Here is a 13753-nt window from a genome sequence, read left to right on the forward strand (position 1 = left end):
AAGCAGGACTGAGATGAGCAGAATGCAGGTCCATAGAAAAGAGCTCAAGAGGTAGAAGGACTGGATGAATTCTTGGTGAAGAATGTCCTCCTTCTTCCTCCCCCCCCCCCCCCCCAATATGTCTCTGATGATTTCTTCTCTGAGCACGAATGGTCTGTGTGTTTGGTTCTGCAGAGTCAGCACGAAGAAGCAGACAGGCTCCTTGTCAAGCAGAGGTGTACACATAGCCTGAGACAGAGAGAGTCAAATTAATCACAAGCTAGGGGCCAGGCATGATAGGATGGATGGATGCTCCCTTCAGTCCCACTGTTAACATACGCCCTAGTTCTGGGCACACTCATTTATTTTCCTTTCCTGAGGGGATAATCTGAAGTTTGTCAATATTGCTACCCCACCCCCACCCTAGGTCACTTCTTAGATTAGTCTGCCCCTTTGGTCTGTGGCTACATGACTGCAGCTCCCTCTCCCTCCCTCCCTCCCTCCCTCCCTCCCTCCCTCCCTCCCTCTCTCTCTCTCTCTCTCTCTCTCTCTCTCTCTCTCTCTCTCTCTCTCTCTCTCTCTCTCTCTCTCTCCCCTCTTTCCCTTCCTCTTCCTCTCCCTCTTCTCCTTTCCTGTCCTCACCTCTGAAGGCTTTTACAAAGCTAGGTGCAGTTGTTTGCTTTTTCCCATGCCTCCCTTCTATCACAGAGGTAAAAATTCAACAACCCCAAAACAATTGACCAAGACTAAAGAACTGAAATTCTCTCCAGCCCAGTTCTAAAGGTTTGAAAAGGAATGATGATCATGGTAAGATAAAATAATAACTCACTATCATATAGTGGTTTTTTTTTTCATGTAGGGAGGTAGTGTGACAGTTAATGTGCTGGACTTGAAGTCAGGAAGAACTAGATTTGAATCTTGACTCAGACACTTATGTAACCTTGGGCAACTCATCTAGTCTCTATTAGCCTCAGTTTCTTCATGTGTAAAATGGGGATAATAATAGCACCTATCTCCCAGGATTGCTGTGAGGGCCAAATGAAATAATCTATATAGGAGGCATTTTATAAACCTTAAATTCCTGCATAAAATGGGAGTTATTTTTATAACAGCCCTGTGATGTATGTAGTGAAAATTGCTATAATGACTCTTTGTCTGATGAGGAAATTGATAATTCATAAAAATTAAGGGTCACATAGTTAGGAATTTGCAGAGTGGGGAATTCAAAGCCCCGTCTTCTGTTGCCAAGTCCCATGTTCATTTCACTAAACCCCAATGACTTCAGATACCAGTTCCTTTCATTACATGCTAGGTGGGTAGGTGGAAGTATTTCTCCTGAAGAAAACAAATGGAGAAAAAAAGGGAAAATTATAGTTAGCCCTTTGATATCTTTGCCCAACTTTATTCTTATTGTCCAACATTGTCATCAATATGATCAACGTAATGGAAAGTGGTTATTACTTTCATGTAATTTCGCATGTAATTTTTTTCAAAATCATTATGTATCATGTTCCAAAAATCTTAATTCAGTTTTAGCTTAAGTTTCACTAAGACTTTAGGACATTGCATTTGTGAGAGTGTGTGTGTGTGTGTGTGTGTGTGTGTGTGTGTGTTTTATGGTACTGTAGGCAGGGCCTTAAGGTTTATAAGTGCTTTATATAGATTATCTCATTTGTTCCTCACAGCAGTCCTTGGGAGATAGGTGCTATTATTATCCCCATTTTACACATGAGGAAACTGAGGCTAATAGAGGCCTAATGAGTTGCCCAGGGTTAAAAGAGACGTGGTTTGTAGAAGCTTATGATTTAAGTCTAGACAGTAATGCTTTCTCAGGCATGTAACTGAAATAACTTGGGTATAAATATCCTCCTAAAGGCAAAGCAGGGTGTCCTTCACCTTGACCACTTAGCCTATCTCCACCTCCCACAGGAATTCAAAGATAAAGACAAGTGACAAGAGCTTTGGATTGAATCTCATCTAGAGAATTTGATGAAGGAATAGCAGGTCTTTGGGGAACAGATCATAAAACTGGCACAGAGGTAGGTGATGAGGGACTTCAATTCTCCAGATATCTTCTCTGTCTCTTGTCTCTGCTTCAGTCTATAGTTGTCTTTCTCTGTCTCTCTTTCTCTCCACCTCTTTCCTCCCCTCCCCCCATCAAAAGAAGAGCTGTAGCTTTTTTGACATTTCTTCATAATAATTTCATCCTTCAAAAAGTGGAGGAACCAGCAAGAGTAAATTCTTTGGATCTGATTCTCAGTAATAGGAAGGAACTGCTTGCTAGGGTGGAAAGGATGGGAACCTTGGAGAAAGAAATGACCACTCTCTCTCCTATAGTTTGTGATAGAGAAGAAATCTTAGTATGGTCTGAAACATACCCTAGATTTTGGGAAAGCATATTTAAAGGTTCAGAGAAAAGATAGGTCAGATCCCAGGACAGAAATGCTTCAAGAAAAGTCAGCGCAGGAAGGATGGAACATGCTCAAGAGTGAAATTCTGGTGACACAAAGGGAAACAATTACAATGAGAAGGAAAGAATAGGACTTTTCTAAAGAGACTGATGTGAATCCACAGAGAACTGGCCAACCAACTTTGATTTTTTAGATAAATATGCAGAAGATTAAGGCAAGGCCAGCTAAGAGAAGATGAATGTAAGTGTGGAATGGCCTTGTAAAAATAGTATCAGGAATGCTAAAGCTCAGAATGAGCTGAGGCTGGCAAGGGAACCTAAGGACAACAGAAATGGTTTTTAAAGGTATATTGGAAGAAAAAAAGAGGCTCAGAGAAAGCATAGGACTTCTCTTTAGAGTGGATGGGACAGTGATAACTGACAGTAGAGTACACAGAGCTGCTCACCGCTTCTCATTTTGTTTCTGTTTTCTCTGCAAAGAAGAATGACCTTTACATTGGAAATAACAGAGCAAAAATAACTAACAGAGAGTTGCTGTACAAGTTAAGTAAGGGCACGTGTAGTGAGAGAGGATCTAGCTACAGTTGGTTAATTTAAGTCACCTGGCCCAAAGAAATCCGCAGATATTGAAAGAACTAGCAAATGCAGTGAATGAGACACCATTAATGATACTTGAAAGATGTTGGAAAATAAGAGAAGGTACCATCACATTTTGGAAGGGGCAAATATCTTTATTTTCCAAAAACTAAGAGAGTGGAGTCTCTAAATTATAGGCCAATGAGTTTGACTTCAATTCCTGGAAAAATTAAAGTTAAAGAGATCATTGGTGAACATCTAGAAAGTGAAGGGGTGATTGCTGAAATTCAGCGGTGGCTTCATCAAGACCATGCTGATCATGTCAATTAATCTCATTTCATTCCCCACCCCCCGCTTTAGATGACTAAACTACTATATGAAAAGTATGCTGTGGATATAGTTTACATAAATTTTATTTTATTCTTTATCTTTTACGAAAAAGATATTTACTGAGAAAATATAACCACAAATAATCCCTTTAAACCAGGGGCATACTCTCCCTGACAGCACTGTAATCTTTTGAGAGAATGGGCTGAAATTTAAAAGAGCTTGCTATCTAATTTATTTCCAAATAAAGCAGGATTGCAGAACACTCAGGCTCAGAGTATATTCACTGCTGGGCTGGGGTCTATCCTCAGGGCTAAGAGGATATACTAGGCTCAGCTGCTACCAAACTTGAGTATGGGCTCTACTCCCTGGACCTCTTGTCAGCTCACCCTACCAATCTTTCAAAGTTTCAAAGTTCACAGTTGACTCCAATTTTCTTTTACCTAAGTGCAAGAAAAACAATTGCAAGGCTATTCCAGGGACAGAAAAACAGAACTGCATACTCATGCTTGTCTGGGTACCACCTCTCTCTTTCCACGCAGAGGCTTAGAGGTGATCACGTCCAGGAAGAAGTATTTACCTGGATCTTGGCAAAGCTTTTGATAAAGATGTTATACTATTATTGTGAAGAAGACGGCATCATGCAGATTAGATAATAAATTATCAGGTGGATTTAGAACTGGTTGGATGACTAAACTCAAACAATAGTTGTTCATGATTCAGTGGCAGAAGAATACCCAGGGATCTATGTTTGGCCCTGTGACAGGTGAAATCTGAAATAACTGAGGAAACAAAGGTTTGAGCTTCCAAGTATATCCATTTATTAAGCAAATGCCTGCCAATTGCATAACAAATTGAGACCAGGCCTCCTTGGCTTGGCATTAGAGGAGACAGATTTTTATGCATTAAAAGAAAACAGTTAACAGAATATAAACCAAGATACAAGGTAATCTGATTTCTAATTGGGGGAAAGATTAAGGACTTTCCAGTTTGGGAGGGGAGAGCACACAGATAGAATTCCCTGAAATCAGAAAAAGAGGTATCCTACCCAAGTGTCTGAATTAAATCAAAAGAACATGGGAACAGTAACTGCTTGACTAGTACAGAGTCATTTTTCAGATAAGAGATATGGGTTGCTTGAGATGTATAATTGTGAGCAAACTCTTTGTATCAATCTTTGGATCTCTCCAGGTTTCTAGTCTGCATAACCTAGATCCTTAGTTAAGGTCTCTAAGCAACCAATAAAGGTAATCCAACTTCTCAGCCATTCAGGACTAGGTTCAAACAACGCAATGAAATTTTCTCACAGTTCTCATAATTGAACAAAGTTTTCTCACAAGACAGAAATTGAACTAGACCCATAATTGAATAGAAAGAGTACTGAACTATCTCCAGAACCAAGTCACAAGAGGGAGTCAATTGGGTTCGTTCAATTCCCACAATTCCCTTAGCCCTATGCTATTTATTTTTATCAATGATTTTGACAAAGGCACTAGTGGCATGCCTATTAAATTCGCAGATATCAGAAAGCTGAGAAGGGTAGCTAACATACTAGATCCAAGAGGACTGGGCCAAATCTAATGAGATAAAATTCAATAGGAAAATGTAGTCACAGGATCGTAAAAGTAGTGGTAGAATGGACATCAGAGGTCACCTGGTTCAACCTGTCTTACACTTGAGTACCAAAGAAAATCACCCCCATAAGTAGAAAATAGAGGGTGAAATGGAGAGACAACAGTTGTTAATAAATATGATCTTGGCATTTTAGTGGACTGCAAGCTCAGGAGGAGTCAGTAGGGTGATGTGGCAGCCAAAAAAAGCTCATTTGATCTTGGGCTGTATTAAGAAAGGCATAGCTTCCAGGAAGAGAGAAGGGATAGTCTCTCTACTCTGCCCTCATTAGATCCTTTATGAAAGTATTGTGTTCTGTTCTGGGCACCATGGTTTAACAAGGTCAATGATAAACTGGAGAGTGCTTAAAGACAGGCAACAAAGATAGGATAGCTTTGAGTCTATGACATCTCATTGTTCTTGTCTGTCTTTGGTTCTCGAAGAGGACCAATGATCAGGAGGGTGATGTCTTGAATACTAATGAATTGGACTTAAGTGAGACAGAGCTGTGCAAAGTTATCAGCCTCGCTGTCTCCTCCCAAGTCTTTGGAGTTCAGGGGCAAGATATAAATCAAGAGACTGGCAATGGCCTCGCATGACATGTGAGGATTAGTTAAAGGAACTTAGTGTATTTCACTTGAAAAAAAGAAAACTCAGGAGAGACAGGGGAGCTGTCAAGTATCTGAAGGGCTGTCATGTGAAGGAGGGAATTAAACTTGTTTTGTTTGACCCCAGCAGGCAGAACCAAGAAGTTGCAAAGAGATGAATTTAGGTCTGATATCAGGAAAATATCATAACAATTAGAGATGTTCGAAATGGAATAGGCTGCCTTGAGAGGTGGTGCATCTCTCAGCAGAGATTGGATCACAACTTCTCTGGTATAGTAGAGTGGGTATTCCTTTTGCACATGAGATGTGTTATTCCTCTCAACTTCTATGATTCTTTGAAGACAAATAGTTCTCCTGGCTGTTACTAGGACTCTCCAATTGCTTTCTTTTGAGAAAAAATCAAGGGAGAATTGTGCGAAGTATAAGTGATCACATAAGAAAAGCTGTCTTCATTCACTTACTTCTTGAAGGAAATCTCTTTTCCCAATAGTAATTAGTCTTACTTATCTATAATGATGAGGCTCAGTGGGTAAAGAGTTGGGCCTAGAGTCAGGAAAATCAGAGTTCAAATCTGACCTCAGATGCTTATTAGCTATGTGACCATGGGTGAGTCATTTGATCTCTGTTAGCCTTAATCCACTGAAGAAAATGGCAAACCACTCCAATATCTTTGCCAAGAAAAACCCCATGGACAGTACTGGTGTGCTATGGTCCATGGGGTCACAAAGGTTTGAACACAACTGAATAATGGGACAGCAACAATATATGATTAAATAAATCTTAGAATTAATAAATAAATGTAAGTTATCAATGACATGAAGACATCTGTAACTATTTGAAATATTTTAGCCATGGTGAGTGTCAGCCTGTGTTACTTCAAGTCCTCAGTATAATAGTAGTTTACTCCTCTTCAGTTATCTAGAAACTCAGCCTCATAACATAACCAGTTCACTCAAGATATTGACTGATTGTGAGTCTTAATATTTTACTTCAAGAATAGTCTTTTTCCCCCTTTATCTCCCCTTTATTAATTGCAGGAAAGAATTTTTAAAAAATCTGCTATATTTGCCAGTTCCTCACATGCTCTTTAGAGAATTCGCTTTATAATTTTTAGAAGTTAATTTTCTTTCTAACTTTATAGTTATATACTACACTGTATATACTAAACTAAATATAAACTAAATGAAATAAAATGCTAAATTAAATAAAATAAAATAAAGAAAACTATACTAAAATAAAAATAGTTCCAACAAAGAAGGAGATTCTCCTCGCCTTCTTCCTGTATGTATTCTCCACAGATTTTTTAATAGATCCCTTCACTAACCACATAGGGAAACGTTTCACATTAAGCAGTTTTCTCAACTGTCACTGCAAAAGTTCCAATACAAACTATTTTTTTCCTCAAAATTCTATTTGGGCTTTTGTAGTCTTAGAAAGACAGTAATAGTCTTCCTTGTATCTGTGAGATAAACATTTAAAACAAATTATACTGGGAAGACTGGGTAGGAAAAACATGCCAAAAGACGGAGGTGGCCTGCTCTTAGCTGTTGAGATTATAAAGTACATTGCCAGTTTCCCAATACTTGAGGCTCAAAAATCCTATCCCTTGACATTCTTACCTGGTGAGGGGAATTCCATTCTTGGAATTTGACCAGTCCAATAAATGGGACACTCCCATATTCAGGGTTTTTAAGGATAATGGCTCATATCTACAGAGATATAGATAAAACTTAAGGATTGTGGAATAATGGATCTGCAGTCTACAGGAATAAAATAGATGAGATCCTAGATAAACATCTCCTGGACCAAGTTTTCAAAGAGATGGAAGTGTCCATGGGAAAGGAAATCATTAAGCATTAGAAGAAGGGACATTTGATATTTAAGTTGATTTCCTGGTGGCAAAACTCATATTACTCCTTTCCTACTCTCAGAATTTTTGGAGATTGACCTGAAAGATCTTAAAAATGTTGAATTTTTTTCCTGAGTTCTACCTGGAAGTTTTGGTCTCTTTCAAGATGCTGGAAGCACCCCTAGATCTAAACTAGAGCAAGTCTAATCTGAAGCTGTACTGGACCCTTCTTACGCTTGACCTGTATTCCCAAGGATGGATAGGAGATAGAGTGTCCCCCAGGGATGCAGAAGAAGAGAATGTTCTTTGAGACATTGGAAATGTTTGATGTGGTGGAAAGAATACTTTGTACTGGAATCAGGTGACCCTTGGTTCTGGTCCTAACTCAGTCACTACCCATTGTACAATCTTGGGTGAGTTAAATCACCTTTCTGGGCCTCAATTTCCTAATCTCTAAAAACAAGGGAATTATATAGCGTTCTTCTTATCCCAACATGCTATGATTTTAAACTGAAAAAATCTGCAAGACAGCTACATTATCAGATAGTTTAATGGATTGACATGACTATTCTTACATAGTCTTTTTTTCCAAGGACTTTCTAGATTTTCAGAGTTTTTATTCCAGGTAGTATGAAAAATCTGAATATTTGATATAGTAGCACATAAGCATTCAGTTCTAAACAGATTATTTAAAACATTGTACTTGAATTTTTATGTATCAGTGGTAATTGTCTATGATGATTCTCTAGTTCAAGTACAGTTAATTTTTTTAGTTCTCAAGGTTATTATCTTCATCATCAATATTATCTCATTTTCTCATCTATTTTACAGGATTCAGACTGAAAGAGTCCAAGGAAAAATTGATATCTTGCTATTACAGTACCTGGCACATAGTGGGCTCTTTAAAATGCTTATTGATTGGTTATTATTCTGTCATATTGAATGTACTGCAGACCCTTATACAGAGGTTAAAATGATTTTGTTATTATTGTTATTGAATAAAAGTACTAGTATGTAATCATATTTTTGGTTAGATTCACTGAAAACGTCTTTTGGGTAACTCCAGTTGCAGATAGGAGTATATGGATAGCATGTATCTTTCCCTGTTCCCATATCATTATAATTTCTTTCACTAAGTCTCCAAATTTTCAATGTTCTTTATTCTTTGTAGTTTGGAGATTCAGTATTCAGCATGGTATTAGCTATTAAAAACATTGTCTTTATGTTTTTCATGAAATGACATTATATCCAGGGAATTATAAATAACTTGTATCTGTAATAATACTCCAGTTGCAGTATTTATTGAATTCTCAAGAATATTTTAGGGGTTTATATACAAGAATTTGGGATCTACTAGTTTATAAAGGTCTGTGAGTTTCTGGCATATAATTCTAATCACTTCATTATTTCTTTCCAGATATACCGATAGCTACTCAATTTTTCCAATGTGCAGTGGGTATGTTGTTCAATTCCCACCACTGCATTTATAAACTGCTCTGACCAATGAATATGAACTTCCTTGGGGATAACCTTTCTATGTTTTCTAGTGACAATGTCTTCCTCTAGACCAACCTCTCCTTTTGTATAAAATCAACTTGCATCATACAGATATTTGTTTGATCCTCCTTCATCAACATATTGTTGGTTGAGTTCATATGGATGTTAATCATGGAGAGCCTTTTGCTACCCCTCTTGGATCTGAGTCATTTGCTAGGCTCTCTCCAGAGATCAGCCACTTCAAAATAAACAAACGTAAGCTTCCTACACAACTTCAGCTTTCTCATTGATAATCTTATGCTCTGTGCCTGGTGGAGACCAGAGTGTCTGTATCATCTTCAACTATTAGTTTAATTAGACCTCAACATTCAAACTCAAATTCTTTAGTCTTTAGGTGCTTTTGAGGGGCCTAAATAATAATCCACAAATCAATGATGAGTTGTACCTTACACTCCCTGGACCTTTTGGGCAAACCTTTTTTGCTTCCAGTCAATATGCCTTTGGGGGTGGTGGTGGTAAATGCTTATAGATTTTTCTGACTGATATAGACCATGAATGCTTTCTACATAAACACAGTATTGGCCTATATTCAGAGGGGTCACTGGTATGCTTATCTTTTTGTTAACAAATATAGAATGTGTTTTGTTAAGAAAAATGGAATCAGTCCCCTATCAGTAAAGTACTTTTCTCCTAATTCATGTCCTGCTATGAAATATTTGAGACAAAAATTATGGATCTTACCCAGACTTGCTACTTTCTAGATTTGCAGACATGATAATTTCTTTTTTAAAAATCATTTTTGTTATCATGAACTTGGAAAGCATCAATGAATGTCAACCCATTCCTATACAACAAAAAAACCCCCAGAAAATACTGGAGTTTTTAAGTCATATCCTTTAATGTAACTGTTCTGTCATTCGTTGTTTTAATGGTTCACAAGATTTCTCTTTCATGGTCAATCCAGTCTGTACTTTTCTTTGTGTTGGAATGTTTTTGGTCTTTTTTTATTATCATTACTATGGTTGAATTATTTATTTTATTCTTTGCACTGCTTTGATTCTTTGTGTTACCCTAACCTTTTGTTATTAGCTTTTAATTGTTGATTAAGGATGTCAAGACTTTCTAATGTAATGAAGGACTGACTGGCCAATAAGAGCCAAGTCTTTCCTGTATACACCAGGCCCTGCCTGTTACTAGTTCATATGACGATTTGGTGGGCTTGCTTCTGGAAGTGAATAATAGCATGTAATTGAAAGACCCTGCTTTCCCTGATTCATAACATTAATAGGTATTCTGTGATTATTTTCTGTCTGATTACTGAGTGGAGGAGAGAGCTTTTTTGTTGGTTTCTGAGACAGAATTGAGTGAGCATACAAAATGCCAAATCAAGCTTTCTTTCCATTTGGCAGTTCTGTAAGCCTGTAGGTGGAGAGAATAACCTAAAGTTTTAATCACCACATCTCAATTGCTGTGTGACCTTGAATACATGACACCATTGTTTTTCTGTCTCTGTTGTGTTTCATTCTTTCTTGCCCTTACATGGATAGAAGATGGATAGACAAAGCTATAACCCTGCGAGCTTTCAAAGGTCAGAAGAACCACTAGAAGTCCAAGAACTGGAGTTCATATTAGCGTTTGCTGGAAGCTGAGCTCAGTGAGAACACATTTTCAAGGAGTGATCTGCAGGACCTAGCCTAGCAATGGATTAACCCATTAAACAAGAAGCCATGCCCCACAAGAAGGGAATAACTCATTTATATGCTATACCACACTCAGAATAGGAACTTCTTGGGAAGAATGTTTAGTAGCAGTCAATTGAAGTTAGAGTCCACTTTCCCCAGGGCTCGAGGTAGTAGAGGGAAGAGTGTGCCACAGTTCAGGAGATGTTTATGTACTTTGACTCTTGACATGGGTATCTTTTAGTAAATATCCCTTTGTAAAAATTAATTGATGTTAATTGGTTAGGTGATATTAAATTACTAATCACTATCAATTAGTATTGGTGGAAAAAAACTGGAATTTCAGTCTTGAGTTGATAGCAATAGAACCACACAGCCCCTCAAAGGTACCCCTAGAACACTGTAATATTAAGGGAATTTGAAGATCTTACCTGCTCCTTAATCGGCCCATGTGACCTGTTTTGAGTTTTGACCCAGCCCACAGTTTGAGTCACATGGAGCTGATGGTGGGAGGAGCTTGCTGAATGGGTGGAGCAGGAAAGGTGCCGCAGAAAGAGAGAGTGAGGTGAAGCTAGAGAGAGACATCAGGCAGAGAAGAACAGAGCAGCTAACCTGGGTGAGAAAGGGACATTTTGTCTTTGGGGAGGCCTGATGAAGAGAAATGGTGGTCCTTCCTCTATTGATAATGTGTGCAAACTTCCTTATTCCCATGGGGGAATTGTTTTTCTGGTATCTGAATAAATATTTTGGTTTCTTCTTTGAGGAAGAGAGTTTACATTTTGCGAATTTACCCTGGAAATATGCCTGTATATCCATAGCGGCAGCTGTAGGTATCTATTGCATTGGCACTAAAAACCTAACAAGGAGATGTAGCTAGCTGAGTTCTGGGACATAGCTTCCTATTTTATGCAAGCGTTGAGAGAGTAAGTCCAGAGTCTTGCTATACCGATACATTTTTATTTTCTGGATTCCATTTCACATCTTTCCTTCCTTCCTTCCTTCCTTCCTTCCTTCCTTCCTTCCTTCCTTCCTTCCTTCCTTCCTTCCTTCCTTCCTTCCTTCCTTCCTTCCTCCCTCCCTCCTTCCATTCCCTCCTCTCTCCCTCCATCTTTCCTTCCTCCCTTTCTTCCTTCCTTCATTTTTTTCTTCCTTCCTTCATTCCTTTTTCTTCTCCACATACTGACTACATATTGATATAATCTTTCACTCTCTTTCTTTGGGGCTTCAATAGTTTTCTAAAGCCATGGCTCGATTTGTCTTTCTATGACCTTTACTGTGGTAAAAGCTTCAGTGTATACTGTTGAGTGAAGATTTGGAAATATTTTTACACTATTAAATATTGTTGAAGCATGCATTTGTTCATGGTGATTATAACATATATCAGCTTTTAAAAATAACTCTTTTTAGTATATTTGGCCTATTAGTTAGACTTGTGTTATCACACTCAAGGAGGGCTTTTCAAAATTCCATTCTAATTATGTCCATTTCTTTCTCTTTTTCCCCCCAATTCATAAGCATCCCTTTTCTCTCCTACTCCTCCACCTGATTAAAAAAAAGAAAGAAAGAAAAACAAAACCCTTGTAACAAATATGCATAGTCAAGCCAAATAACTTCCCACACCGGCCTTGTCCAAAAATGCATGTCTCACTTTGAAATACCCATTTTGCTTCTCAAAATCATTTGCAATAGTGGTGAGAGTAAGTGACTGAGTGACTTGAGTGACTGAGACAAATGATGGTAAAAAAAAATCTGTGACCTAGAAAATCATCCAGACTGGGGACAGATAGATTCAGAAGACAAAGACTTAGGTGACAAGTAGGAGGGAGCTAGAGGTGGTTGAATTCATGAAAAGTTCAGTCCAGTGTTGTAAAATGGAGGGGAGGGGAGACTCTTAACCTGCTTAGTGAAAGTTGTGTCAAAAGAACTGGAGGTGAATTAGAGATTTAAATCCGCAGTGACTATTATTTCCCTGCAAACATGCATACCATACAAGATGATGGATCCTTCTGTCAGGAAACAGGGAGAATGTGATTGGAGATTAAAACTAAATGCCACATGCAAATGGGCAACAGAGATATTTGCTCTATAGAATTTCTATGTTATAGTGAGAGAGATGTTTTTGACGCAGCTACAAAGAAGGTCAGTGTTGGCCCATCATTCTTCTGATTTAATGAGGTTCTGAATGCATCTTTTGGTGCATTGACAAATATCAGAATTTAGTCAGCAGCTAAATTAATTGAGCAAGCAATTGGAGTTTGGAATGATAATGCAAAATGGCTATTCCCATTTCTGTCTATTGCAGACTAAAATTGGCAAGTGATGGAAGACAGGGAGATGGTGTGACTGAGAGTGGCAGAGCTGGGCTGGAGATGGAGGAGCATTTCATTTCTTTGACCAGCTGGGGAGTTGACTAAAGGAACGCAGGAGATCTCTTCTGATGTTTGAAATGTCAATATGTTCTCTGCTTGCTGACTTGCCAAGATTTGATCAGATAGACTGGCCTGTGTGATGTGTTCCCTGCAATGCATCTTGTATATTTAGGTATTTCAACAATGTTGTACGGGAGGCCAGGCAGCAGTAAACAGCAGTAAATAAACCTAATTGGATATGAATTCCAAGTCTGACATGTTTATCTCCTTTCTTCTTTATCTTCTAATCTATTACATTTCTGTTTGTTATTTAAGTTTCAAGAGGCTATCCCCTTTGGCCATTGGATGTATTTTGAAACTTCATGGAAAAAGCCTCATTTACATTTTGGAGACCACATTCCATTACGATAAACTGTTAGAAATACTGCTGTCTATTGGGAAAGGTTAGAGCATAAATTAGTGTAGCCCCCTCTCTGGGGTCACTTTCTGAACTCACACTATCATTGGCAGATTGGGTCTCCAGAGAGTAGCTGATTACTGTGATTCAGGGGTTTAGGGGTAACCCTGAAAGGGTTGAGTTTCAAGCACTGTCACTCAGAAGACTCTACTAGCATGTTCCCCACTAATATCAATTAACTGGACTTCAATTGACTTTTAGAAAAGGCATTTACTGAGAACCCATAGTATGAATAGTTGATACAAAATATTCTCCCCAAATCAGTGACACATGCTCCCCTTTCATAGGTCTTTGGGAAGAGCAAATGCAAACTTATAGTACAATGTTAATGAGGCACCTGTGTAGAGAACATATGTGACAGAGAGGAATCCTCCCCTCTCCAGGCCCAGGA

At 38.4% G+C, this 13753-nt stretch overlaps 1 long non-coding RNA gene across 1 annotated transcript; it reads left to right on the forward strand.

Moving 5' to 3' along the window:
* The first annotated feature begins 528 nt into the window (after window positions 1–528).
* LOC140527906 (uncharacterized) lies at window positions 529–13148 on the forward strand. The gene is made up of 3 exons (XR_011974967.1): window positions 529–786; window positions 1909–2018; window positions 12839–13148. It is a non-coding gene; the product is annotated as an uncharacterized lncRNA (long non-coding RNA).
* Window positions 13149–13753: the final 605 nt, after the last annotated feature.

Source organism: Notamacropus eugenii, chromosome 2, assembly GCF_028372415.1.
Source record: "Notamacropus eugenii isolate mMacEug1 chromosome 2, mMacEug1.pri_v2, whole genome shotgun sequence".
Classification (NCBI taxonomy): Eukaryota; Metazoa; Chordata; class Mammalia; order Diprotodontia; family Macropodidae; genus Notamacropus; species Notamacropus eugenii.